Consider the following 5,931-nt stretch of genomic DNA (forward strand, 5'->3'; position numbering starts at 1 on the left):
GCGGGAGCGGAGCCAGGCCTGGGGCGCCATAGCTGCCGGCAGGGGCAAGGAGGCGCTGACGAGTCCTGCTGTCCACCCCACCGAATAGAGGCGGGAACGCGGAGGGCCGCATGCGCTGTTCTGCGCATTGCATGTCGGGAGCTGTAGTTCGCGCTGTCGGTGTTCCGTGGCGCCTCCTGCCATGGCTGGTTCCTGCCCGCCAGCTGTTCAGGGCTTCACGGCCTCGCTGTTGCCCTTGTGCCCCTGCCCTTGGCGCTCTCTGCGCGTCTAGTGCCTCACACCGCCTTGAGAGAAACCGGCTGGTCTCTGCCGAGCCTCTCTGGGGACTCTCGGTACTGCTGGAGGAAAAGTCAAGCCGGTTAGCAGGTTTCTGTCTTCTGGTTTCCATCACTCGTCAGGGCAGCCATTCTCCCGGGAGCTCATTAGCGCTCCTTAGTCTACCTTGGAGGCCTTTGTTTATCCACCCGCGGCCCTCCCTTCTCTCTGGGGAGTGGCGGCTCCAGCAGCTGCCTGTGATGTGAGGGGACTCGCAACCTGCCGCCCCAGTGCCACCCTGCCGGGCAGGGTCAGTGTGAGGGCAATTGCGATCTGTGGCACGCTAAAAGGGAGCCCTGCTGCTCCAGAGACCTTTCCCATGCATTTCCAGTGTCTCTGCCAGGGGTTGCAGCTTGGGACATGAAATGCAGCCTGTGCAATTTCTGCAATGCACCGCATAACAGCTTATGTTAATAAGCGACTTGAAGTAACTTACAACCCCCCTCACCATCCTGACAAAGTCTGCCCAGGCTTGCATGTGCCAGTCACCTGTTTCATCTTACACGTTTAACTCTAGACTGAGGGAAAAAACCACCGAATACCAAAAAAGCAAACTTGCAAGCAATGAACTTTGTACTTGGAGAGGAATGTATTTGAAAGAGATTGACTGGCAATGTTCAAGGCAAAAAATAAAAGCCCTCGCTGTGTTGACAATTTCACAAACAGAGCTTAGTGTATCAGTAGCTGAAAGTCTTGGCAAAAATATGTTTATCATCTTTAGTTATACAATGGGCCAGATAGATTTCTTTTTCTAACTTTAAAACTCAATGTTGTACCTTTCTGTTCTCCTGATAACTAATGTTTATGGAACTGAAGGAGCCTTTGTGGTAAAGAATTGGAGTAAAGAATGGCTATCTTCGGGTTCTTCTTAATGAAATGTTGTGCTTTAACCCCACCTGGCAACAAAGTCCTGTGCAGCTGCTTCCTCTCTCCTCCCCTTGGGCTGAGGGAGAGAATCAGAAGAGTAAAAGTGGGAAAAGTCATGGGATGAGATAAAAGTTTAATAGGTAAGCAAAAGCCATGCACGCAAGCAAAGCAATACGGGGAATTAATTCACCATTCCCCAAGGGCAAGCAGGTGTTCAGCCACCTCCAGGACAGCAGGGCCCGAGCACACAGAGCAGTGACTTGGGAAGACAAGCACCATCACTCCCAACATCCTCCCCTTCCTCCCCCTTCCCCCAGCTCTCTACACTGAGCATGGCACCATATGGCACGGAAGGTTCTTTGGGTCAGTTGGGCTCAGCTGTTCTGGCTGTGTCCCCTCCCAGCTTCTTGTGCACCTCCAACCTCCTTGATGCTGGGGTGGTGTGAGGGGCAGAAAAGGCCTTGACTCTGTGCAAGCACTGCTCAGCAATAACCAAAAATCCCTGAGTTATCAACACTGTTTCCATCCCAAATCCACAACAAAGCCGTGTGCTAGCTACTGTGAAGAAAATTAACTCTAGCCCAGCCAATACCAGCACAAGAAGGCAAAATTCAATTGCACCATCTTTAAAAGACTCGTGAAACTTTTCTATATGATTTGCAGTTTTAATCTGTTCCTCACAGATCACAAATTATATGAGAAATAAAAAGGACGGTTACTCTTCCAACATGTATGTGAGAATGACTGTGAAAAATAAATATGAGAGGTCAATATCAGGGTTGTAAGTAAAAAAAATCTGTCAGGTTTTTGTGAAGATTTGTGTGAAGTTAAAGAATTATTTTCTGAAGAGTAGTCTTGTTTGAAAATGCAATTTCATTATTCAGGAGTATAAGCACAGAAAGTTTATTTTTTCTAAGACTCACCTACAAGCAGTTCAGGATTTGATTTCCTAATTGTGCCTCTGTGATTCCCAGAGCAACATATGTTGCTTTATGACTGTGAATAGGCATTTGAAGGACTCAGAGATAAACAGAGTAGTTATCTCTGTCTTGCAGAATTCCTGCATTAGAAGATTTTTCTGGCATTTCTGTTTTAGCAGTCATTTCGCTGGCAGCAGGAAAATGTAATGCTTTGTGGCAATCATTTTGAATAGTGGTAGCTGGAGTAGTAAGAATGCAAACCAATTCTGTTATTGATTGTGCTAAACCAACACAGATTTTCGATTAAGTTTTGTGGAATTCAAATTTTATTGGTTACTTTGTCCTTATGATTATGCAGTGTAGAATGTTGCTTTTGAAGGAAATACAAAACCAGATAAATGTGTGTTTGTCTGTTGAATTTAAAGGCTAGACTAGTAAGAATTGTAATGAGTTTACCAGCATTGATTGCTTGGTGTAGATTATACTGTTTGCTTTCACGAATGCCAATTTGGATTACCCAGGACAAAACTGATAGGCAAGAATGAGGCAGCTGAGTACTTATGCTCTCAGAAAGAAAGTTTATTCTCTCTACAAGGAGGCTATAAACTAGAGAAAATTTCAGCTTAATTTCTGCTTTAAAAACTTAAGAGAGCTTTTAAGCTCTTAGTTGCACTGGCTACTGCTGCCATTCAAAAGAAGTCTGAATATCACCTTTCAGGAATTAATACCAAAGAGGAGATGTAACTGTCAAGTGGTGATAGTTCTTCAGCAACTTAGGTGCATTACAGAGATCTATAAAGCAATTAGAAATGTTTTGATAATTGTGTGCATAACAATTGAAATAGTCTATTTTAGCACGGTGCTTTTCCATGTTAAATAAAAATCCAGGGTCCTGTGGTGATAAAAGGAATGGAATACAGGCAGCATTTTCTCCCATGCAAACAGCAGAGACAGCCCCTTTCCAGTCCATTGAAAGCAACTTGGTCAGGTCATCCCCGTGTCAGTGTGGAAGTCACCTCTCTGAAGCAGGTCATGGGATTCCAACGCGATGTTGGAACTAGCAAGAAGCATAACCTTTACAGAAACAGCTGTGGAGATAAACTGAGAGGAGTCCGTAAGATCTGACTGTGGATATTGGACTTAACCAGTTTAATTAGCCAGCTAATCTTTCTGGGCTCCATCTGTAACAGTGAGCCAGTCCTCCTTTCACTGCCCTACTTTGGTTCTGTCAGATTTTTCCTGAGCTGATTTAACTCTCTAGCCCAGCAAAATACTTGGTAATTAAATCAGCTTATATCAGGTGCAGGCTGAACCAGACACAGTAAAGAGCAGGAGTTTGTGGCTAAGAGAAGGTGATATTCTGGTTTTTGTGGTGGTGAGCTGAGCCTGGGATGTGAATTACATAGGACAAAGATATTGTACATAGGTGCAAGCATAAGGAAGCCATAAAACTAAACAGTGAGTTTGCAATTTCAGAATATCACCTCTCTTAGTACACAGTTAACTTGAAATCTGCTACTAACGCAAGTTACATTTTTGTTCATGGATAATTAAAATGCTTTAATTCATGTCACTGCTAATCAGCCATTTATGGCCATACTGTATTTGAAAAAGATATGTGAGTGATTTTTTGTGAGAATAATTAATACGGTCTGAAGTTTGTACCACCAAATGGAGCCTTATCTTTCCTACATGATAATGCATTGGAAATATGAAGAACTACTTATCTACATTCTCTATGACTTAAGATTAAGTGGTATCTTTTAAAACAATACATTGAGAGTTTATATTCCCCCCCTCTGCAGTCTGCATCAGGGACTAAAAACTGTGTGTACAGCATGAACTGAAGACAAAGCCACTTACATAAGATGTCTGCAACATCTGGGACTGAGTGTGAATATGAAACAAAAAATATGCTGCCAGTAGCTAGCTTTTCAGGCTGATTATCCAAATATTAGAAAATTTTAACAGTAACTACATACAACCAGGATTAAACTACTAATGTTTGAAGTTTGGAGGAAAGTATTTGTTCTTCAGGTATAATTTGGCTTTTGGTTGTCTTTATCCCATTTCTCTGGAGGCTGATGATTTCATTGCTGGCACTGTTGAAAAGTCTGTAATCTGTGGTGTGTCCCCTTCATCAAATATTTTTGAAATTTGCAAGGTGTTCATTGATGTTTAATGGTCTATATCTTTATAGTAGAAGAATTCACAGAAGAGAATGGATTTTAAGGAGCCCACCACTTAAGGGCAAAAATTAGTTAAGATGAATATTTTTATTTGCAGAAGAATATTTGTACAGATAAAACAACTGTGTTTTGATCATTAGGAAACTCTCCTTGAGTCTTCAAATGCTGAAACCTCTGTAAGTTTCAGTATCACTAGAAATCTGCATCTGCAGCAGTATATTTCTGTGGCTAATACCATTTCTGCCCACTGCCACTCTTTTAGCTCAAGAGCAGAGGCATGAAGGTATAAAAGGTTTCGAAGAGAAGATATTAAGCTTTAAAAAGTGTGTTTTCTTTTTTGCCCTCCGCTGCCTGACAGCACGGGAGGAGGAAAGAACCAGAGTGGTGGAGCTGCAGGGCTGGGGCTGGATTTGCTGGGTGAGAGCTTGTTCTGGTGGTCTGTTGAGGGATCAGCCGTGCCAGGTTCATAACATGCACACAGCTGCATTGGATTTGTTGTTCCTCCTCCTTTTAGGAAATATTTCATCATCATATTCTCCCTTTGGCACTGCCTTTATATGTTTATTCCCGTATAGAGACAGAACAAGGCATTTCTCAAATATTTCAGCTATTCTTTGCACATATGTATGCACGCATGTATTTAAAATATTTCTCTGTTTAATAGGGAGAATATGTTTCTTTGTGGTTAAACAAACTGCCATCTTCTTGAAAATGTGTCATGATTTCTCTCTTCTTGTGTCCCAGGAAGGCTCTTTGCAGTACTGCTAAAGAAAGTTAATAGTCAACCTTTCAGGAGCACTCATTTATGTCAGGAAAAAAGTGCCTTTATTCCTCCATTCCCATGCAGTAGCATGGGAACTTCAGACCTGTTAAACGTACAGAAAGGAGCACCAGGATCTCTGTGAATAGCTGGAGGTGTACTTTAGTTATGTTTGAGTTTTGTTACTTATATGTTAAGTCAAATGTAATGTACCTGGAAACAGAAGGAGCCAGGACAGAAATGTCTTGCTGGACTATACCTCCCCATGGTGCCTTATCAGCTCCCCTACCAACATTGCCACCATATCTTTAACTTCCCAGGGAAAAACACTTCAAATCATTTGGCTTTGCCTTGCCTCCAGTACCATGCCTAGTTTTCCTAGCCTACCCTTGCTTTGCATGTTTGCCTATGTCTGCCTTGCCTAGCCCTACAAATAACTTCCTGGCTTTGCTTTGCCTTGTCTACCACTCTTTGCCTTGCCTTCCATGCAGGTAAGGCAATGCAAAGCAAGTGTAGGCAATTGTAGGCAAGTCAAGGGAGAGGTCGGCAAGGCTGGAGCCGTGAGAGGAAAGCAAATAGAGTGGGAGATGAGAGAAGTCCCAGAAGTTAGAGGCAAGGCTGAACCTAGGAAGTAATGGTAACAGGAAGGGCTAGGCAAGACAGAGCCCTGTAGGAAAACTGTAGGCAGGTCAAATGTGGGGCATGGGCACACAAGGGAATACAAAGCAATAGAGGATCAGCAGGGCAAGGCAAGGAAACAGTTGGGTTGCCAAAGCAAGGCAACTGGCAGGTCCATTCAAAGATTGCTGGTACACAAAAGGGGCCTGGACAGACCGCTCTGTCCAGCCTTGATCTTGCATGGGCCATCTCTAATCTGCAC

Source organism: Geospiza fortis, unplaced genomic scaffold (assembly GCF_000277835.1).
Source record: "Geospiza fortis unplaced genomic scaffold, GeoFor_1.0 scaffold650, whole genome shotgun sequence".
Classification (NCBI taxonomy): Eukaryota; Metazoa; Chordata; class Aves; order Passeriformes; family Thraupidae; genus Geospiza; species Geospiza fortis.